The 23,798-nt window shown below is 40.5% G+C and overlaps 1 pseudogene across 1 annotated transcript; it reads left to right on the top strand.

The window, feature by feature from the left end:
• The first annotated feature begins 21,044 nt into the window (after window positions 1–21,044).
• Window positions 21,045–22,337, top strand: LOC308353647 (large ribosomal subunit protein uL30-like; annotated as a pseudogene). The gene has a single exon. The product of its transcript is annotated as a large ribosomal subunit protein uL30-like (transcript).
• The last annotated feature ends 1,461 nt before the right edge of the window (window positions 22,338–23,798 follow it).

Below are 23,798 nucleotides of genomic sequence, written 5' to 3'. Positions count from 1 at the left end.
AGCTCTCACCTTAACATTTGTCCTCTTGCAGACCACCACCCCCACAACAGGAAGAAGCCTATAGATTCTTACCTCAGCAGGAGACAGTAAGATTTTCTCCTACCCCAACAACAGCGCAGCCAATGAGAGACTGTCCCAACTCAACCAATGAAAAGCAACTGTATTGGAACTCCCAATTTGGACTTTTTGTTTATAACAGCCCCTCAAAATCCCTCCCCTTTGAGACAGTATTCCTCTCCTTTGTTCTTCAAACTTGCTTTTGGTTTTGCAGAAGCTTGCATGTCCGCAATTGCAATTCTCTTGCTATTCTCAAATAAAACCAATTTTTGCTGGTGAAATAACTGACAGTTTTATTTCTTAACTTCTACACAGTTAACACTTTGCAGAAAGAGAGAAAAACTCTTTGGGGCACCTGGTGGCTCAGTTGGTTAAGTGTTGAACTCTTGATTTTGGCTTGGGTCATGGTCTCAGAGGTGTGAGAATGAGCCAGGCATCAGGCTCTTTGCTCAGCAGGGAGTCTGCTTGGGATTCTCTCTTTCTACCCCTCCCCCTACACTTGCGTGCATGCATGCTCTCTCTCTAAAATAAAAAGAGAGAAACTCATTGAACGATATATAAAGGGGTAATTGTTATGAGGATGTAGGGGAATCTCACAGACAGCCAAGAACAGAAAAATATAGTCAGTTTGCCTTAAAGTTGGGCTTTTAAAAGTTGGGAGTGGAAGCTATCTCTATTTCTCATGGAATAACATGGTCTTTCAAGTTCTTTTTTGCTTCTCTCTGTGAACCAAATTTCTTTACTACTTATATATTTTTCTTCCCCCAGTAAGTTTTGTTGGCATGGGGGTTTGGCTCCTGTGGTACAATCTCTATTTTGCCATTCCAGATTCCCCAGCAATAGCTTCATTGATTCAGTGAGGGTCATGTTACCATTCCTAGTTCCAAAAGCTATGGCAAGGAGTGAGGCAATTAGTACAAATATGTCCTTCTAAAGTATATTCTTTCAGCAGCCCCTAGAGAGTGAGCATGTGAGGAGAGGGAAAGTTATGTGCCACAGTTATAGTACATTTTTTCCCCCTCCATTAATTTCCACCTCCAGCCTCCCTCTGGGTCCTGATGTCAGGTCCTTTTCCCCCATTAGGTGGCAGATCGAAGACCTTCACTATTGCTTGCACCATTTCTTAAAGCATTTTGTGCACAAACATTCTTATTGTTTTCTTCTCTAATTCCATGCACATTTCTTCAGACAGAATGTTTTAAGAGGAAAGCAATGTGGTGATTACCATACATAAGCCTCTAAAGTCATATCACCCCCTCCCCAACTTCTGCCCCATCAAGAACTTAGGAAGTGTCTAGTTCCAAGCCTGGGGAATGAATGAGAGCATAGCAAGTGGTAAGAAGCAAAGCGCCAGAGTCAATCTATCTGGATTTGAAGGTACTCCTTTACTATTAGTAAAGACTGTTCTGTGCATCGTTTTCAATAGCTGTGAAATTGGGATATTACCAATCACGTAAGATCACTGTAATAATTAAATAATCAGTTCAAGGCATCAGCCCAGTGCTTGAACTTAAGAAATACTCCCTAAATACTCACAGTTGAGACAGTACAGGCGAGTATCAGAACTGTGGACAATCCAGTGTTGAGATACCATATGAAAGCTGAAAACTAGGTGGGTGTCTGGACTATTTCTGGAAATATGAGTCTTACTACAATGGCTAGACTCTGAGACAGTTGATTCTATTTGTTTGTTGAATTTTAAAAGATTTGATATCAGGTACTCTCTGGCACTTACCTGTGATGTTTTCCCCTCTAGAATATAGTGATTTTAATGGATAGATTCCATTAGAATAAATTCTAATTATTTCTAAGAATGAAATAATTTTCACCTACACAGGCCACTTTTCACTTTTGCTACATTATTTAAATATAATTAGACTCTGTACCATAACCAAAACTGTTTCTAGAGGTACACACACTCAGTTTTATAAGCTGATTAAAACTGGAATTTTTTTTTTTAAGATTTTATTTACTTGAGAGAGAGAGAGAGAGAGCGAGCACACATGGGCAAGAGGGGCAGAGGGAGAGGGAGAAGCAGACTCCCTGATGAGCAGGACCCAGAGAGATCATGACCTGAGCTGAAGGCTGACACTTAACTGACTGGGCCACCCAGGTGCCCCAAAACTAGGATTTTTATCTAGGTATTTCTCAGGAAATTTTTCAGGCATTTTACAAAATGTTCATTTCATTACTGATTAAAGTATTAGGATAGTTCCATACATATGGATGCCAAATAAAATAAGTATCTATAAATCTCCATAAATTTATATTTATATATGTTTATACTATACATGTTACTAATTTGGGTCTAAACTAGGCCTAAACATGACATCCTTTTATCTATAGTAAAGTTGAATTAGCCTAGCAAATCTTTATTAACCACTAAATCAAAAAGACATATAACTGCAATATGGCAAGACCTCAATTATTATTATTATTATTTTAAAGATTTTATTTATTTGAAACAGAGTGAACATGAGTGGGGGAGGAGCAGAGTGGGAGGGAGAAGCAAACGCCCCACTGAGCAGGGAGCCCTATGCAGGGCTCAATCCCTGGGCTCCTGGATCATGACCTGAACTGAAAGCAGATGCTTACTAACCAACTGAGCCACCCAGGTGTCCCAAGACCTCAATTATTAATGCTACAAATACCGGAAATAATTTTTTTTAAAGATTTTATTTATTTATTTGAGAGAGAGACAGAGAGAGCATGAGAGGGGAGAAAGTCAGAGGGAGAAGCAGACTCTCCAAGGAGCAGGGAGCCCGATGTGGGACTCGATCCCAGCACTCTGGGATCATGACCTGAGCCGAAGGCAGTCGCTTAACCAACTGAGCCACCCAGGCGCCCCGAGACCTCAATTATTAATGCTACAAATACCGGAAATAATTTTTCAGCAAATATGTAAAAGGACTTGAGTACCACAATAGCATTTTCTCTAGGGAAATAAATGGCGTCTTTCCTTTGCTGGCAGAGGCCAAGTCTTAAATATTAACTTGGTCACATTTGTCACCACAAACACAATGACTTTCTCCTTATGGCCAAGGTGCCATGCTGAGTGTCACTCAAGTGTGTATCTCTCTACACAGGTTCTGCTTTAGGTTTATGCACAATGAGCTATGTACCCATCAATATAGCACAGACTTCTTTAGTTGGCAAGGGATATTTTCAAGAATATATTTAACACCTGATTCCTTAATACAGCTGCAGATCCTCCCTATTTTTGCCTCAAATTCTGGATTGGGTTACTTTTGTATCTCCCTTTTTGAAAAAAAAGATGGTTGCTACCACTCACCTACAGGCTAAGTTTGTCACTTAGGACCTGTGTAAGCTTGATGTAACCTAATCCCTGTATTCAATCTCTTCTTATAGAAAATGGGTATTCCTTCATCACCGAAAGCTGGAAGTGTCTGAATATTTTTATGACATGCATGCACTGCCTTGTAATAAGTTTTTTTGAAAGCACCCATTAAGTTGTAGTTTTAAGACTGCGCACTGGGATGACTGGGTTGCTCAGTCCTTAAGCTTCTGCCTTCCGCTCAGGTCATGATCCCATGTTCCTGGGATGGACCCCCATATCAGACGCCTCCGCGCTTGGCAGGATGCCTGCTTCTTCCTCTCCCACTTCCCCTGCTTGTTCTCTCTTGCTGTCTCTGTCTCTGTCAAATGATTAAATTCTTAAAATAAAAAAATTATGAGGCACTGATACTTTTCAAAAAGTGTTTTTAAAAGCTTGGTTAGGTTCCACAGATTCTTTCTTTGAAACATCTATGAAAAACCTCCATGCACTAAATTTAAAAAAATCACCAAGACAAGCTAATGCTATTAACAGGAATAGAACTTTACAGAAAATTCTTTTATTTTGGTGGTTTCTTTGAATTTATCTGAAACCCATTCACACTGCATGGAGTTGATTGGAAGGGAAAAGGATTACTAACCCCCAAAAGATTCCCTTTTTGTGTATGACCACAGCTACAAAACCAAATGCTAGGCCTTGTTTAGAGGTTTTACTCCTTGACAAAGCCTCAATTTTTCTTTTAAAAAACTATCTCCATTTTTCGTCCTCTTCATTTTGGACTGAATCCTGCAACACTTGGGCAACAACCTGATTAAAAACCCCAGGCTTCTCCTCCCCGGGTGTCTCCCGCCATCTAGCCCTTGCCACTGCTCTGAAAGCTAAGGAGGTAACTGCAGCTTCCCCAGGATCCCTGGAGCGCGCCAGGCCTGGCCGACTTCCGGCCGGGCCGGAGCCAGACGCCCCTCCCTCCCCCAAGAGCGCGAGATTCATCGCAATTTTCCCGCGAGGCCCCGGCGATGCGCGGCACCGCTCGCCGGGCCCCAGAGTGCACTGCGGGTCTAGAGTGCGCGAGCGCCGCTCCACTGCCGAGCGACCGCGGGAAAATTCCAAAAAAGTCAAACAAAACAAAAAACCAGTACGGGGCAAAGCCAAATTTGCAAGCCACAGAACCCGGGCGGAGACGTCCTTTCTGCCACTGCCCAAACTGCTGAAGCAGCTCTGGCGCAGACCACCCGGTAAGAGAGAGGCCGCAGAACGAGAGCGAAGGTGGCTGCTTCCCTCGGGGGTCTGGCCGACACGTCAGCCTGGGGATGGGGGTGGAGAGGGGGAGCGCAGCGAGGGAAGACTCGCGAGAACGTTCGCCGTGCCTTACGCGTCTAGGTGGATGAGCGGAGCCCCCGCCGTGTGCTGGGGGTGAAGAGGGGCGGTGGGTAGAGTTTTGAGGTGGCGCCAGCCCGCGGAGGGGCGGGGCGGCGGGCGAGGGGCGGGGACAGAGGGCGGGCCAGGCCCGGGGGTGGAGCCGGCGCAGGGGTACGCGGAAGCGAGCCCCCAGAGCGGTGAGACCTCGGAGTGGGCGTTTCGGTTCTTTTTGTTCATGGAACGCTGGCAGCTATGTCTGCTTAAAAGGAGAGGTGCAAAGGTGAATTTCTTCACCCGGGATCCGTGGGAGCTGTGAAAATTCGCCTCTTCTAACCCATCACCCTCTACAGCTGGCCGCTTGCTCTCCGTCCCCCGGCCCCCAGGGCGCTGGGAGGGAGCGAGGCTCTTACCCCTTCCCGCCCTCCAGGCCCTTCATAGCACACGGGGAGGAAGGTTCTGATCGGCGACCGTCTACCCTCAACAGTCTTTCTTTGAGCGCCAGGCCAAGTCGCGTCCAAATCCCTGAGAGATTTTTTTGGGGGGGGAAGTGTTGTTTCTTGGCTTGCTTTTTTGTATTTACGTGGGCGCTTTTACAACCATGAACCTTCTGTGGTCATCTTGTATGGGTTAGAAGTCTGGAGGAGGAAAGGATCAGGACTTTTTGAAACATGAGAAATTTGGGACCAGAATTTTTAAGGAAAGAGGCCCAAGACTGTTCCAGCAAAGACCTGTATGTGCCAGTGCTTTTCTCCTAATCTGAAACTGTTGGAAGAACCCCTGGCTGCCGGTTTCCTAATAACCTGCCCATTTAGTGCATGTTAACTGTGATGTGATTGACTTACCATTTATCACATGAGGAGGGCACTGTTGGGCCACCCAACTTCAGCTATTTATGGATGTCACTCACCTTCAGTGATGTGCAGCTCAGAACCTTTTCTCATTATTCCCTTAAAGAGGAGAGGAAAGGTTGTTAGAAATGATTGAATTCATACCATGTGTTGGGATCATTTATTACATAAGCTTAGATAGAAAACATGTTCATTGTGACTTTATCCATTAAACTTAAATCAAACGTTTCAATATAATGGACTGTGCCAGATTCACAGGGATAGAAGCATTTATATGCATCAAAACAGAATTTGCTTTTCCTCGTTGTATTAAAGACCTCTTTCCCCAGAGTTAAAGTTAGGTCCTGCTTATTTAGAATTGGACTAATTTTACTTTAGTATATATTATATTTTAATTAATCTTTTTCATTATTCAGTCGTATTTCTCTTGATTTCTTGAAAAACATTTACTAAGGTTCCAGAAAAGAAAGGCAAAGTATTTTGGGATTTTTTGTTCTCTAATGAAAAGCATTAACTGGGTGTGGAAGATGTGTTGCTGCATGTATGTGAAACCGTGCATGTACATTTAAAAATAAATAGTATTTTAAACCAGTTCCATATTTCAGCAAGTAGTTCCAGTAACAATTATACAAATTTTGTATTTATGAAAACCAGCTTCAAGGAGGCCAGCCTGGCCAGTAGAAAGTTGGATTGATTACCTAGGCCACATGGGTAGAAAAATCTCACATGGTGTGGCAGTTCCAAATTCGTAGTAGTGGAGCCTCAAAGCAGGCTGAAAATCAGTGGGGTATTTATAAAATGGATTTATAAAATTTAAGTTGGGGTATGTATATTCTCTGTTCTTGTTTATGGATCTTGAATGACTTACTTTAATATGAAAGAACACCTATGGGAGAAGTACTTCGAATTAACAGTGCTTCAACAAAATGTAGTAGAGAAGAAAAAACTTAATTTACAGAAAAGTTAGATAATGCTACAAATCTTGAGCATTTTATTTCCTACTAGATACCATTTTTTTCTTTTTTATTACTCTGTTTGGAAGAGACCTTGCAGTGTTTACTGATCCATTCTCTTAGGCTCTTCTTCTGCTAGGTATGCAGAAATAATTTCCCTCTTAAGGTCTCTGATACAGGAACATCTATAATCTTCCTGGTACCTTTCTCTAGTTATGGGGAAGCCGAGTTCATATGGAAATCACCTTTTTGACTCTGTATACTCTGTTTTCTAAAGAATTAAGTAATTTTTAGTAAATTTAGTTTTTTGGAATTGTGCAGTGATTACTACAATTCATTTTTAGAACATTTATACCACCCTAACAAGTTTGCACGTGCAAGTTCGTAGTTGATCCTAGCTATGGCTTTCAGCTAGGCAATCAGGCAACCATTGATTTGTGTTCTGTCTCTGTAGATTAGCCTTTGGGCATCCATATAAATGGATTCATAAAGTTAGTGCTTCTTATCTCTGGCTTCTTTCACTTAGCATGATGTTTTTGAGATTTATTCATTTTGTAGCATGTATCAGTACTTCTTATTTATTGCAAAGTAGTATCCCATTGTATGGATATACCGTATTTTGATTATCTGTTCATCTGTTTGTGGAATTGGTGGACACTTGAGTTACTTCTACTTTTTGGCTATTAGGAATAATGTTGCTGTGGACATTCATGTGCAAGTCTTTGGAAATATGTTCTCATTTTTCTTGGATAGATACTTATGAGTGGAATTGCAAGGTTGTATCATAAGTTCATGTTTAACTTTTTAAAGAAACTGCCAGACTTTTCGAATGGGGCTGTACCATATTATATTCCCACCAGCAGTGTATGGGGGGTTTTAATTTTTCCAGAACACCATTTATTGTGTCTTTTTAAAATAGTCATCATAGTGAGTATGAAAGTAGTATTTCATTGTGGTTTATTTTTATTTTATTTTATTTTTAAAAAGATTTTATTTATTTATTTGACAGGAAGAGAGTGAGACAGGGAACTCAAGCAGGGGGATTGGGAGAGAGAGAAGCAGGCTTCCTGCTGAGCAGGGAGCCAGACAAGGGCCAATCTTAGGACCTAGGGATCATGACCTGAGCTGAAGGCGTATGCCCAGGGCCCAAAGTCTGAGCCACCCAGGTGTCCCTCACTGTGTTGTTGTTTTTTTTTTAAATTTCATTTATTTATTTGACAGACAGAAATCACAAGTAGGAAGAGAGGCAGGCAGAGAGAGAGGCGAGGCAGGCTCCCTGCTGAGCAGAGAGCCCGACAGGGGGCTCCATCCCAGGACCCTGAGATCATGACCCAAGCTGAAGGCAGAGGCTTAACCCACTGAGCCACCCAGGTGCCCCCCTCACTGTGGTTTTAATTTGTGTTTCCCTATTGGCCAATGATGTTGAATATATTTTCATATGCATATTAGCAATTTCTTCCTCAGTTTTGAAATATCTGTTTTTAATTGGGTTATGTCAACCTTTTAAAAGTAAAAGGTAGGTGATTCAGGCAGCAAAATCAGGTTTATTTAGGAACAGCAGAGGAACCGTAATTCAGGACAAGCAAACTGTGGTGAACTGTAAAAGTCCTGAGAGCAAAGTAGGCATGTCCTTTTTAGAGTAAGGGAGGAAGTTTGGGAGGGTCTTTTTTGAACAGGAATTTAATGGAAGAAAATGAGAATTTGAAACAGTGGCAGCTTCTCATTGGCTGTAGGTGAGGGCAGCTTGTTGTTGCTGGGCGGAGAGCAAACCTTCCTTCTTACTGCTGGACTATGTAAGCTGGGACAAGTGATAAGTGTGTGAGTCATCTCTTCATGGTTTCAAAATTCCAATTTTGAGTTAGATTTCCTTAACGCCTTTTCAAACCTTTCTTAGTATCACTGATCAAAAGTTGAGCCATCTGTTTTTGTCTTTTGGTGCTAGGAAGGACCTTTCCTATACCTCATGTCCCATAGCATAGGGAGGTACACAGATTGAAAACCACTGAAGCCACCTTTGAGTAACAAGGAACAGTGGGAGGGAGAACTCTCAGGTATTTCTGATTCAAAGTCTGTATCTTATCAAGGTTATAAGCATTGGAGATCTCTTGAAGTGTTGAGGCTGCATCACCCAGTTGGGTATGTCCTTTCTACAAGATTTTGACAGACAACAGGTACAAAGCTTAAAAATGATTATACAGAATGATATGAGGAGCAGAATAATGACATCAATTTATATAATAGTCCTGAACCAGGAGCCCAAACCCGAAAGTGACTGGCTACAGAGCAAAGCACCCTAGATCTTCAGGTGGAATTTATTGTAGCTAATGTATTTGTTCCCTAATTTTATGTGATTGGGTTTCCACTTTGGAGGATTTATCCATGTGCAACAGATGGTGTTTGCTATTGCATAAATGCTTCCTTTTTCAGCAAGTAGGTAATCAAAGGCTATATGCATAACTCAAAGATGTTGTGGGTTCAATTCCAACACTGTAATAAGGCGAATATTACAGTAAAGTAAATATAGCAATAAGGAGAGTCATGTTTTGGTTTCCCAGTGCATATAAAAGTTAAGTTTATACTATACTGTAGTCTATTAAGTGTATGATAGCATTGTGTCTTAAAAAATACATACCTTAATTTAAAGACTTTATTACTAAAAAATGCTAACCATCTGAGCTTTCAGAAAGTTATAATCACTGATCACAGATCACTGTAACAAATATAATAATGAATAAGTTTGAAATAGCATGAGAATAACTAAAAGGTGACACACAAAGTGAGCAAATGGCTTTTGGAAAAATGGCACTAATAGACTTGTTTAACTCTGGGTTGCCACAAACCTTCAGTATGTGAAAAAAAAACTGAAGTATCTGTGAAGTGCTATAAAGTGAAGCACAGTTAAATAAAGAATGCCTGTGCTTTAGCAAGTGACGGAGTGTTTGTTGTTGGGCTCCTGTTGTCTTACAGCAGGGCTTGACAAGTTTTCCCAGTTCCAGAGGGAGATTTCTAGTCATTCGTTCATTTTGTCCATTGTCATGGAAGTCCACAAAAAGGGTGAGTGCCCTTCTGATGGAGGCAAATCCAGTCATATACCTCCTGGGAGTTACTTTTTTAATGTGGCAATGAAGTTTTAGTTGGGAAAACCCATGTGAGGCTTCAGATTTCTTGTGGATGTCCGTGGGGGCAGTTAGAAATCCAAGTATGCACTGGCTGCCCCTGGTGGTCTAAACATTCATAGGCCCAATGAGAGGCCCAGTGATTCACCACAGACAAAGATAAAACTCATACTGCACATAGGACCCCTACTGTGGTTTGATTATTAATAATGGTATTAGTTGGTATTATTCAGTTGGCCCTTTTGAGCCCAGGGTCACTGGTTTGTAGGGAATAATTAGGGAGAAACTGTCTTGTTCTGTGGACTCTGTTCTTGAAGGCCGTACAGACGGGGTTTTTTTTTGCTACAGCAAGCAGCTGTGAGGTAGTAGTGAGAATGGGGAACTGTATGAGTGGAATGGGTGTAATTAGTTGCATTGAGAGTTATGATGGGACAGAGGGTAGAGAAAACTGTTATGCCCGAATAATGGGTCCATGATTAAAGGAGCGAGACTGATACAAAGTGAACGTCAAGCAAAGCTTCATTTCGAGCCAAGCATCAAGAATCAAACTGACCGGCCAGGGCTGCCCCTCTTACAGAGAGGGCGACCCCGCTCTCCTTTACTGACTAGCTTTTTTTTTTTTTTTTTTTTTTTTAATTTTATTTATTTATTTGTCAGAGAGAGAGAGAGTGAGCACAGGCAGACAGAGTGGCAGAGGGAGAAGCAGGCTCCCTGTGGAGCAAGGAGCCCGATGTGGGACTCGATCCCAGGACGCTGGGATCATGACCTGAGCCGAAGGCAGCCGCTTAACCAACTGAGCCACCCAGGCGTTGCTACTGACTAGCTTTTAAGGGCAAAGGCCATGCCTTTGGGCCTGGCCAATGAAATTGTAACACACAGAGAAAGCTCCACAGTGATGCTAGGTGACCAATTCAATTACAATTTACCCTATAGTAGACATTTGACCCAGCCTATCACCTTGGTTACGATGGCGCCCAAAAGGCTCCCAAAGGGCGGGGCCCATACTCCTTGGTAGCTAGGGAGACCGTATGCAACCCCCCACTGATCCGGATGTCTCCACCTGGCCTGACCCATCCTTGTATCTGTGCTTTGTTATCTGAGGCTGGTTTCTGGGACTTGTTTTTAAGTAAATCCCCTAGGGGAAGGGGAGCAGGCACAGTTTAAGGGTTAAACAGCAATGGAATGGAAGCCTCTGGTTAAATAGGTCCTTAGAAAACCTGTAGAAACTGTTGTAGAAATTTGACTCAGAAAGAAATATCTTCACCTCCCTCCCCTCCAGCAACGCTCAGTTTGTTTCCTGTGATTAAGAGTCTCATGGGGGGATGGGGTAAAAGAGTGATGTTATGAACACTGGGTATTATTATAAGACTGATGAATCACTGACCTCTATCCATGAAACCAATAATACATTATATGTTAATTAATTGGATTTAAATTTTTTAAAAAGTTTGCTTGGGAAAAAAAAATGAAAGAAATACCCTGAAGGATGAGGGTATAGTTAGTGGTTGCATTGGAGATGAAGGCAAAGTTGGCTGCAGGGAAGACTATAAGTTCACAGCTGTCGTGGACAGGTCCAGGTTTCTGATGACAGTTTCAACAGTGAGAAATTCTTCCCCTTTTGCCAGTGAAAGGGAAATGTGTGGTGTCTCTCCCAGTCGGATGGGGTGACCTGACAGGGTGGAAGCCAGCAGTATGGGTGATGAAAGGATTCACCTGAGGCAGAACAAAGATGATAGAAATTTATTTAATACACCCAGGGAAGCAGGAGGCAAGATAGCAAAGGAGAGATTGTCTGCCACGGTAGTGGGTTTTTAAAGGTGGAAGGTGAGGAGGTATGGGGACATGGAAGTTTCCCTTTTTTGGTAACTGTGCCTGGTTGTAAGTAGCCATTTGGTCAGTTAGGGCTTATGGGTATTAGGAGGTGGGTGGCCAAGTGGTTGCTGTGGGCCCTTTTCCATTGATCAAGTTTCCACTGCTCAAACCTTTTGGCCAAAAATGGCTTCTACAAAATGCAGACAAGGGCATTGTCTCTCCAGCGTAGAGAAGAAGAAAATAAGGTGAGAAAAAGCAGAAAGGAGAGAATGTACAGGTCTGCCCTCATCATCTTGGGAGAACTCTGCTTTAGCTGTTGTTTGCTTCGGTTCCTGGAAATCCTTAATTTTAGGTCACCATTTGGTGTGCATTTTTAGTCCGGGTTTGAGGGTTTCTTTAGATGAGACCCATGGATCCAGGAGTCAACTCCATGGAATTTGCTGGCATAAGAATAAGTCAATAATTACCTTTCTAGTGTGGTTGAAGAGTCTTTTTGAAGTTGTCCTTTCTAGTAAAGGAAATCCCCAGGTTACAGGGTGTTGTGCTTGGGGTCTTCATCTCCTGGGAACATGCTGTGAAAAGATTGTTCTATTAGTGCATTACTGTTTCAAGGGATATAATTAGACCTTTGCAGTACTGAAGTTGTTATGCTCCAATAACGGGTCTGTGATTAAAGGAGGAGACTGATATAAAGTGAAGGTCAAGCAAGGCTTTATTTCGCACCAAGAATCTAACCGAACTTTCGGGGACGCACCTCTTACAAGAGAGGGCGACCCTTCTCTGTTTCACAGACTAGCTTTTAAGGGCAAAGGCCATGCGGTTGGTCCTGGCCACACATAGGTGACCAATGAGATTGTAACACACACAGGAAACTCCACAGTGATGCTAGGTGACCAATTGAATTACAATTTACCCTAGTAGATATTTGAACCAGCCTATTACACCTTGATTAGGATTGGCGCCAAAAAGGCTCCCAAAGGGCGGGGGCCCATACTCCTTGGTAGCTAGGGAGACAGTATGCAACCCCCCACTGATCGGATGTCTCCACCTGGCCTGACCCACCCTTGTATCTGGGCTCTGTTACCTGGAGCTGGTTTCCAGGACTTGTTTTTAAGTAGGTCCCCTGGGGGAAGGGGAACAGGGACAGTTTAAGGGTTAAAAAACAAAGTTATTGTTAACCTCAGTGAAAGCCTCTTGCTAAAATATAAAATATAGGTCCTTACAAAGTATATCTCCTTTTATTAGGTGTGGGTCAAAAAATGTTGAAGCTAGATGCATAGGGCACTCAATAATTATCTCAAAGGTGAGAACTTGTGGATTCCAAAGGGGTGGATCTGAGATTAGGAAGAACTAAGGCAGTTCTTTGGGCCAGGGTATTTGAAAGTTTTCCACAAATTTTGCCAGTTGAGTTTTGATTTTGCTGCTAGTTTATTCAGTTAGTCCTGAAGACTGAGGATGATAAGTGAAAGAAGGATGTGAAGGATGATAATTGACAGTGAAAATGCTACAGAGCCGGCCAGACATCACAGACTCACCATAGTATTTGACCAATAAAATGAGTTTCTTGGTCACTGTAGGGTTTAAGAGGGGTTCCTCAGGTAGGGATGATTTTTTTTTTCCCCAGTCGGATTTTAGCTACTGAAGAGGAAAGTTGTTTGTCTACATGTAAAGGCTTTGGCCCAGTGGGAAGACATATGAATCATTGACAAGACATATTTGTACCCATGAAATGGAGGTAGCTGAATAAAGTCTATTTTCCAAATCTCGAATGCTTCATTTGGCAATTTAAAGTGCCCAGGAGCAGTGAGGCTAGGTTTCCCTGGATTGTGTTTTGGGCAAGTGGGGTAGTCAGAGTAGGCCTTTTTTGTGGCTTTGTTAATATTTCCCCACTGGCATTGATTCAGAAACCTTATCATTTTATCCATAGACCACTGGTTTAGAGCATGTACAGTGGTCAATAATGGGAATTTAATAAACTCAAAATGGATTAAAGACCTAAATGTGAGACCTGAACCATAAAATTCCTAGAAGAAATTTCTTTGTAATTTCTTTGACATTGGCCATAAAACATTTTTCTAGATATGTCTCCTGAGGCAAGGGAAACAAAAACAAAAATAAACTATTGGGAATATATCAAAATAAAAAACTGTAGCACAGTTAAGGAAACCATCAACAAAACAAAAGGCAACCTACTGAATGGGAGAAGGTATTTGCAAATGGCATATCCAATAATGGGTTGATATCTGAAATACATACAGAGGTTATACAGTTGAACACCAAAAAAAAAAAAAAAAAAAAAGAAAAGAAAAGAAAATCCAATGAAGAGTGGGCAGAGGACCTGAATAGACATTCCTCCAAAGAAGACATACAGATGGCTGAAAGACATAGGAAAAGATGCTCAACATCACTAGCCATCAAGGAAATGCAGATTGAACCCTCCCTGGGATATCACCTTACACCTGTCAGATGGATAAAATAAAAAAGACAGGAAATAACAAGTGTTGATGAGGTTGTGGAGAGGAAAAGGAACCCTTGTGCACTGTTGATGGGTATGCAGATTGGTGTAACCATTGTGGAAAACAGTATGGAGTTTACCTGAAAAATTTTTTAAAAATATTTATTTATTTGATAATGATAGACACAGTGAGAGAGGGAACACAAGCAGGGGGAGTGGGAGAGGGAGAAGCAGGCTGTCCGCTGAGCAGGAAACCTGGTCCGGGACTCCGTTCTAGGACCCTGGGATCATGACCTGAGCCAAAGGTAGCCGCTTAATGACTGAGCCACCCAGGTACCCCTCGAAATATTAAAAATAGAATTATCACATGATTCAGTAATCACACTGCTGCTGTTTACCCAAAGAAAATGAAAGCATATATAGTTTGAAAAGATATATACACCCTATGTTTTTTGCAGCATTATTTACAATAGCCAAGATACAGAAATAACTCATGTCCATTGATAGATGAATGGATGAAAGTGTGGTGTACACACACACACACACACACACACACTGAAATATTACTCAGCCATAAAGAAGAGATCTTTCCATTTACAATAACATGGATATACCTAGAGGGTATAATGCTCAGTGAAATAAGTCAGGCAGAAAAAGACACACATGTGATTTTACTCTTACATGGAATTTAAGACATAAAAACAAATGAACAAACAGAAAAAAGAGGCAAAAAACCCAGATTCCTAAATACAGAGTACAAACTGGTGGTTGCCAGAGGAGAGGTGGATGAAGTGATGGGTGAAATAAATAAGGAAATGAAGAGGTACACTTACCTTGATGAATATTGAAGAATGTATAATAGTGTTGAATCATAGTGTTACACACCTGAAATGAACATAACACTAGTTGTTTAACATATGTTTATTTAAAAAGGGAAGAAAGAGGGGCACCTGGGTGGCTCAATGGGTTAAAGCCTCTGCCTTTGGCTCAGGTCATGATCCTAGGGTCCTGGGATAGAGCCCTGCATCGGGCTCTCTGCTCAGCGGGGAGCCTGCTTCCTCCTCTCTCTCTCTGCCTGCTTCTCTGCCTACTTGTGATCTCTGTCTGTCAAATAAATAAAAATCTTTAAAAAAAAAAAAGGGAAGAAAGAACTAGAATTACAGAATTTCTTGCAGGATTGAGTTTTTATTTGGCCCAAAACACAAGTTTCTCTTTTTATCATACCAGCCACCATTTGATTGCCAATATTGTTTTTCCTTTTCTGGTGCTGATTGTTGGTGTCTCTAGTCAGTCTCTCCAGGCTATCCTTTGGAGGTGAGTTCCTTTGGACCGTAACAGAGGTTTGACTTTTGGACCCTATGAGGTCAGCATCTTTTGTGGAAAAGTCAGTGAGGTGATTTCCTCTACCTTTCAGAGAGTCAAGCTTATATTGCCCCTGGACCTTAATACTAGCCAAAGCAGCAGGTAAGAATATAGCATCCAATAATTACTGAAGGTAAGGGCTGTTTTCAATTTTATCTCTGCTGGAAGTAAAAAAAGCCACGTTGTTTATATAACATTCCAAAATCCTGAGCCACTCCAAAGGCATGTCTATTCTTAGTGAAAATGTTATCCTAAGCCCTTGCTTAGGATATAGCCCTAAAGAGTGCATATAATTTGGGCTGAAATAGCCAAAGGCAGAGGTGCTGCTTCAATTATTTTAAAAGTTGATATTGCATACTCAGCACAATATTTACAATTTTCATCTTTCAGGTAAGAACCATTTGTGAACCATGAAAAGTCAGTGTTATCTGAAGTTTTCTGTAAATCATCATGTGAGGCAGCAGGTGATTTGTCAGTATTTAGTAGTTGTGGGGGGCTTTCTTCAGTAGAGGAGGGGAGAAGATTAGCAGGATTAAGGTTACTATAGTGAACAAGAGTGATATAAGGGACAGTTAATGGGACGATTTCATAGGAAGTGAAATGGCTAAATGAAAGATGTTCTGTATAATGAGAGTTAAGAAGAGCTTTGACAGCATGTGGCACAAAGATGGTTAAAGGGAATCCCATGATTGTTCCTTCAGTGGCCTTTACAAGAAGGGCAGTAGCAGGTATAGCAGTGAGGAAGGGGGATATCCCTGGGCTACGGGATTTAGTTGTTGACTGTAATATCCTGTGGGTTGGTGGTGCTCCTCATGTTTTTGGGTGAGTATCCCAAGGGCATTCCATTTTTCATATACAGCCAAGAAAGGGAGCTGATAATTGGGATGTCCAAGGGCCAGGAGATGGTTATTAAACCAAATCTTTCAAGATCTGAAAAATCATGTCATCACAATCTTCCTAGGTTAGAAGTTTTTAAACAAGTTTTATAAAGGTTGGGCCATAAGGGAAAAGTTTGGGATCCAGTTGCAACAATAGCCTGTCAACTTGAGAAAACTTCACAGCTGATATTTAGTGTTTGGACTTTGAGAAGTTCAGTGTGCCATCAGGCTATGTGATCTAGATGCTGTCCTTATTCTAAGGTTAAATGTTTTAAGTATCAAATTTAAATTTGAACAAATCATAATTTTTTAAGAGCCTTTCTATCCTTTTTTAGCTTGGAGTTTTAGCAAACACATTATCTTCTTATGAGGAGGCTTGGGAAGAGGAGCAGAGAAGTAAGTCATCCACATACATTATTAAAGTAGAGTCTCCAGGGAATTTGGTATCATCTGGCTCAGGCTTTAAGGTTTGCGAGAAATAAGGGCTTTCCATGAAACTCTGGGGCATTATTGGTCAGGTTATAGTGCTGTTCTTCCCAAGTAAAGGCAAAAAGATACTTACTAATTTTATTTACTGGGATATTGAAGAAAACACTACATAAATTCATCATGGAAGAAAATTTGCTCTCTGTAGGGATGGAGGCTAATAAGTTGGAGTTAGGGACAACAGAGTGGCAAAGCAATGACAATATTGTTTATGGCTCAGGAGTCCTGATGAGCTTCCATCTGTGGCCATTTGGTTTCTTCACAGTTAAAATGGTGTTGCAGTGCCTGGTGCAGGGGATAAGGAGGCACCAGGTCTAATAGACTTCTGTAATTGGCATAATGCCTTGAAGGGCCTCTTTATTTATAGGGTATTGGTTAATTCCGGGTAGAGATTTTGAAGAATCTGTTTGGATCTTTAATAGGAGGTGCACTATGGATCCTGTAAATATCAGTTGAGGATTTTGCCATAGAGAGGATGGTAGCTGATCCACTAGGGACAAATGATTAGTGTCCTTAGAATAGCTATACTGATATCAGAGATGGAGCAAATAAGAGATGTTGAAGGGTCATTTGTCTTATCTAGTTGGCTATTTCAGTTGCTGCTGTCAAATCCTAGAATTATTTCCACCTTTTGGAAGAAAAATCCCAACATGATATTTTTCTAAGAAATCTTGGTCTAATAAATGAATAGGGCCAGAGAAACTCAGGAGAAAAGCGCGGGTATCTCTAAAGGTATTTTGGGTACATTAGGAAGCCTCCAGGTACCAATTAAGATAGGGATCCCATTTAGTCTGTTTAATTTCAGAGCTCTGGTCTTCTAATTTGGTTCTGAAAAATAAGTTTGGGTGACTGAAGATTCTCCACAATGGCCATTGAAGTTGTAAGTTATCCCACTTAGTTAAGGATGCACAAGGGGAGGGACTGTAGTTTTTGAACATAAAACTGACCGGGATCCCGGAAGGAGGACTGTCTTGAGAGAATTTAGAGGATTGGGATCGTCTCATACTTCAAAAGCAGAGGTTCAGAATATCAATGAATATACCTTCAAGAAAACAGATCGCCAATTAAATTGGAGAGCTCAACAAAAAGGAGGGAGCTTGAAGCTGAGAGAAGACTTACCGAACTGAAAGGAAGAAGACAAATCAAGCAGAGAGCAATAAGAGGTACAAGTGGGTGGCAAATGTGGTTCTAGGGGTTGTTAGTTCCTCTTGGGTTCATTGCCTTTGGATCCCACTTCTGACACCATGAAATGTCAACCTTTTTAAAAGAGAAATGTAAGCGAATAGCCAGCAAAATCAAGTTTAGGGGCACCTGGGTGGCTCAGTGGGTTAAGCCTCTGCCTTCGGCTCAGGTCATGATCCCAGGGTCCTGGGATCGAGCCCCACATCGGGCTCTCTGCTCAGCGGGGAGCTTGCTTCCCCCTCTCTCTCTGCCTGCCTCTCTGCCTACTTGTGATCTCTGTCTGTCAAAGAAATAAAAATCTTAAAAAAAAATCAAGTTTATTTGGAAATAGCTGAGAAATTGCAATTCAAGAGAAGGAAACTATGGTGAACGATAGGCAAATCCTGAGAACAATGGAGAGGAGCATCCTTTTACAGAGGAAAGGAGGAATTTGGAGGGGTTGTTTTGGACAAAGTTCATTGGAAGAATATGAGAGTTCACAATGTTGGTGGCTACTCATTGGCTGTAGGTGAGTGAAGTGATGACAGCCTCTCATTGGCTACAGTTAAGGATGGTTGCTGTTGTTGGGGGCCTGTAGCTTGTTGTGCAGAGAGGAAATCTTTCTTCTTGTTGGACCAAACAAGCTGCAATAAATGGGTCTATGTGAAAGCCTTCCTTTCATGGCTTCCCAGTTCCAATTTTGAGTTAGGTTTCCTTTTTTTTTTCCCCCCTAAGATTTTATTTATTTATTTGACAGAGAGAGATGATGAGTAGACAGAGAGGCAGGCAGAGAGAGAGGGGGAAGTAGACTTCCTGCTGAGCAGAGAGCCCAATGTGGGGCTCGATCCCAGGACCCTGAGACCACGACCTGAGCCAAAGGCAGAAGCTTAACCCACTTAAGCCACTTAAGCCAAAGCGCCCCTTGACGTAGGTTTCCTTAACACATTTTTCACAGTTGATTGTCTTATTACAGGGTTGTAAGCATTCTGTGTAGATTCTGAATAGGAGCCCATTATCAGACACATGTTTTGCAAATAATTTCTCTCATTCTGTTACTTGTCTTTTCATTTTCTTCATGGTATCTTTTGAAGTACAGAAGTTTTAATTTTGAGGAAGTCCATTTTATGATTTTTTTCCATTATATCTTGGGTTTATGATTAATTTCCATAAACTTTCGTGTGTTGCATGAGATATGGATCCAAATTTATCTTTTTTGTACATGTTTATCCAGTTGTGCCAGCACTATTTGTTGAAAAAAACGGACCTTTCCCTACTTTTATCAAAAATCAATTTGCTGTAGGAGTGCCTAGATGGCTCAGTTGGTTGTGTCCAGCTCTTGATTTTGGCTCAGGTCAAGAAATCAAGCACTGTGTCAGGCTCCATGCTCAACACAAAGTCTGCTTGAGACTCTCTCCCTCTTCCTCTGCTCCCCAACCCCCCCCCCCACATGTACACAAGCTCTCTCTTTCTCTCTCTCTCTCTTCTTTTAAAGATTTTATTTATTTATTTGACAGAGATTGCAAGTAGGCAGAGAGGCAGGCAGAGAGAGAGGAAGGGAAGCAGGCTCCCTGCCGACAGAGAGCCCGATGCAGGGCTCGATTCCAGGACCCTGAGATCATGACCCGAGCCGAAGGCAGAGGCTTTAACCCACTGCACCACCCAGGCGCCCCTCTCTCTTTCTCTTCATAAATGAAATCTTAAAAAAAAAAATCAGTTGACCATAATTATAACTAGACTCTCATTTCTGTTTCAGTGATCTGTATGTATATTTTTATACCAGCACCACACTATTTTAATTATGGAAGGTTTATAGTAAATTTTGAAATTGGGTAATAGAAGTCTTCCAGTGCTTTTATCCTTTTTCAAATTGGTTTGGCTATTCTGGGTTCCTTACATTTCTATGTTAAGTTTTACTATCATCCTGTCATTTTTCCCCCCAAAAAAGCCTGCTGTGGTGGATTTTGATAGAAACTGCATTGACTCTGTAGATCTCTTTTGGGGGAGAAATGTAATAACATGAATATGGAATGTCTTTTCATTTGTTTAGATCTTTAATGTCTTAGAGCATTGTTTTGTAATTATCATTACACAAGTCTTGCCCTTCTTTTGTTAATTTTATTTCTTAGTGTTTCCTTTTTGATGCTATTGTGAATAGAATTGTTTTTTGCATTTCATTTTTGGATTGTTCATTATTAGTATATGAAAATATAAATACAGTTGGTTTTTTATATATTGACCTAGTATTATGCAACCTTGTTTATTACTTCAAGCAGGTTTTTTGTGAATTCCTTAGAATTTTCTACATACACTGTCATTTCATCTGTCAATATGGACAATTTTATTTTTCCCTTTGCATTTGGGTACTTTTTTTTTCTTTTTTCTTTTTTTTTTGCAGGGGAGTGGGTGGCTAAAACTTCCAGTACATTGCTGAATGGAAGTGGGGAGAGTGGACATTCTTGACTTGTTTCTGGTGTTAAGGGGAAAGCATCTAATTTTACCAAAGATATGATGTTAGATATAAGTTTTCCGTTGGTGATCTTTATCAGGTTGAAGAACTTTCCTTCCTATATTGTTGAGAGTTCTTACCATGAATAAATGTTGGATACACAAAATAAAGAGGTGTAGAAGAAGATATGAGAACACAAAAAGTTGATGGGGGGGAATAGTGAAAATGAGAGTTTTTAGAATGCGTTCAAACTTAAGTTGCTACCAACATAAAATAGACTGTTATATGTACAGGCTGTTATATGCGAACTTTATGGTAACCAGAAAGCGAAAACCTGTAAATACATGTACAAAAGATAATGAAAAATGAATGTAAATATAACACTATGGAAATTCATCAAAGTGCATGGGAAGAGAAGAAGAAAGAAAAAGAGAGGAACTACAAAACAACAGCAAGAAAACAGTTAACAAAATGGTAATAAGTGCATACTTATCAATAATTACCTTAAATGTAGATGGATTATACTCTCCAAAGATGGATTATATTCTCCAATCAAAAGGTGTAGAGTGGCTAAATGGGTTTAAAAAAAAAACAAAAACCCAACAAGACTCATCTGTATATATTTTTTTAAAAGACTCACTTCACATCTAAACACATACACAGACTGAAGGTAAAGGGATGGAGAAAGATAGTCTATGTAAATAAAAACAAGAAGAAAGCTGCTGTAGCTATACTTTATATCAGAAAAAGTATATTTTAAAACAAAATGTAGTAAAGGACAAAGAAGGGCATTACGGCTCTTTTCCAGCTGGAACCATGGAGGGTGCAGAAGAGAAGAAAAAGAAGGTTCCTCCTGTGCCAGAAACCCTTAAGAAGAAGCGAAGGAATTTTGCAGAGTTGAAGATCAAGTGTCTGAGGAAGAAGTTTGCTCAAAAGATGCTTTCAAAGGTGAGGAGGAAGCTTATCAATGATAAAGCTAAGTATTAGCACAAAGAATATAGGCAGATGTACAGAACTGAGATTTGAATGGCGAGGATGGCAAGAAAAGCTGGCAACTTCTATGTACCTGCAGAACCCAAATTGGCGTTTGTCTTTAGGATCAGACGTATCAGTGGTGTGAGCCCAAAGGTTCGGAAAGTGTTGCAGTTTCTTCACCAGATCTTCAATGGCACCTTTGTTAAGCTCAATAAGGCTTCAGTTAACATGCTAAGGATTGTGGAGCCATACATAGCATGGTTGTACCATGCTATGAAGTTGGTGAATGAATTGATCTACAAGGGTAGTTACGGCAAAATCAATAAGAAGTGAATTGCCCTGACAGATAACACATTGATTGCCCAATCTCTTGGTAAATATGGCATCATCTGCACAGAGGATCTGATTCACGAGGTCTATACTGTTGGAAAACATTTCAAAGAAGCAAACAACTTTTTATGGCCCTTCAAATTATCTTCTCCTTGAGGGGAAATGAAGAAAAAAACCACCCATTGTGTAGAAGGTGGAGATGCTGGCAACAGAGAAGACCAACTCAATAGGGTTATTAGAAGGATGAGCTAAGGTATCTACCATGACTATTTTTGTAATCTGGTCAATTAATAAATGACTGCTCTCAAATGGGGGAGAAATGGCATTATATAATGACAAAAGGGTCAGTTTAAGAAGATATAACTTTTAAATATTTGTGCACTCAACATAGGAGTACCTACAAATATAAAGCAAATATTAACAGACTTAAAGGGAGAAATTGAAATCCATGCATAGATTATCCAGACCCCTCCCCCCCCCAAAAAATCAATAAGGAAACATTGGCCTTAAATGACACATTAGGCCAGGGGAACTTAATACATGTATGCAGAACATTCATCTAAAGCAACAGGATACACATTTTCTCAAGAGCACATGGAACATTCTCAGGGTATATCACATCTTAGGTCACAAAACCTCAAAATTTAGAAAGACTGGCATCATATGAAGCATCTTTTCTGACCACAATGGTATAAAACTAGAAATCAATTACAAGGAAAAACACCAAAATGTGGAGATTAAACAGTATGCTACTGAGCAACCATTAGCTCAACAAAGAAATCAAAACGGCAGAAATGAAAAAATACCTTGAAACAAATAAAAATGGAAATAGAACATTGCAAAATCTATGGGATACAGCAAAAGCAGTTTTAAAAGGGAAGTTTATAGTGATATAGTCCACATCAAGAAACAGGAAAATTATCAAACAATCTAACTTTTCACTTAAAGGAATTTGAGAAAGATTAGTAAACTAAGCCCAAAGTTAGTTAAAGGGATGAAATAATGAAGACCACAATGGAGATAAGTTTTACTTCAAGAAAAAAAGAAGAAATGAACTCTGTTGAATATATCGACATAAGTCGTAGTATAATTGAAGCACTAAAAAAAGTCACCAACTTTTTTTCTACCTTGTAATGATATTTTAAATACATCCATATAAAACAAACATGGTAGAGATAATAAAGCAAAGAACAGATTTGCTTTGCAGTTAAGTTTTGTATGGCTTGCATGATGTTTCAAATTTTTTGATCATTCACTAACATTTAAACACTAAGGAGTTTCACCTTTAAAAAATCCATATATTCTGAGTTTTATTAAGGCAGTAGAACAACTAACTCTGACTTCTCCTTTGGCAGCAGCTGGCAGGAGCTTAAGTTCTGCCTGTCTTCTTTGGATGGTGGTTTGTCTTCCAGTAACCTTAAGCCCTTTTGATTGCTTTACTCATTTAACTTATCCATTCTGGACATTTGAATTTATGACCTTTGTCTAAAGTAATTTAGTAACACTTGAATCATTTTGAAATGCATTTAGTTGTCAAAGTAATACCTAGGGGGGGAAAATGGGCAATTCTGAACAAATTTCTCATACTTCTTATGGAAAGTACTACAGTAATCTTTGTTCTCTGGTGAGTTTGAAGTTTCATGCTTATAGAAAAAAGTTTATTATTATTCCTGAGCAATAATATGCTATATATCCTTTAGAAATCAGAGCTTTTGTCCTACCGATTTTTAAAAAATTTATCGATTTTATAAGCATGGATTTTTTTTGAAACTTCTTTTGTTTTCCTGGTTTATTTGTAGCAGCACTTAGGTCATAAGCCCCATTAAATGTATTTTGCATTTTCCAAGTAATTCTCCCATAGATTGAATGTGATCCTCACAGTAACCACATGTGCCAAGGTAAGAGAGGCATTTAAAACAGAGGAAAAATAGGGGGGCACCTGGGTGGCTCAGTGGGTTAAAGCCTCTGCCTTCGGCTCAGGTCATGATCCCAGGGTCCTGGGATCGAGCCCCACATCGGGCTCTCTGCTCAGCGGGGAGCCTGCTTCCTCCTATCTCTCTGCCTGCCTCTCTGCCTACTTGTGATCTGTCTGTCAAATAAATAAAATCTTAAAAAAAAAAAAAAACAGAGGAAAAATAGAGTGAAAGCTTTTCAAGAAATTAGTTTTGACCTGGATTAGGAGTTCCTGAGAGATAGCCCAAAGAGCATAGTGCTGAAGAACTTTTGGGGCTACTTCTGTTTGTGCAACTTTTAAATATGTCTTAA

Source organism: Martes martes (genome assembly GCF_963455335.1).
Source record: "Martes martes genome assembly, chromosome: 12".
NCBI lineage: Eukaryota > Metazoa > Chordata > Mammalia > Carnivora > Mustelidae > Martes > Martes martes.
The sequence above is the reverse complement of the archived record's forward strand: the minus strand, read 5'-3'. Positions and strand labels throughout refer to the sequence as shown.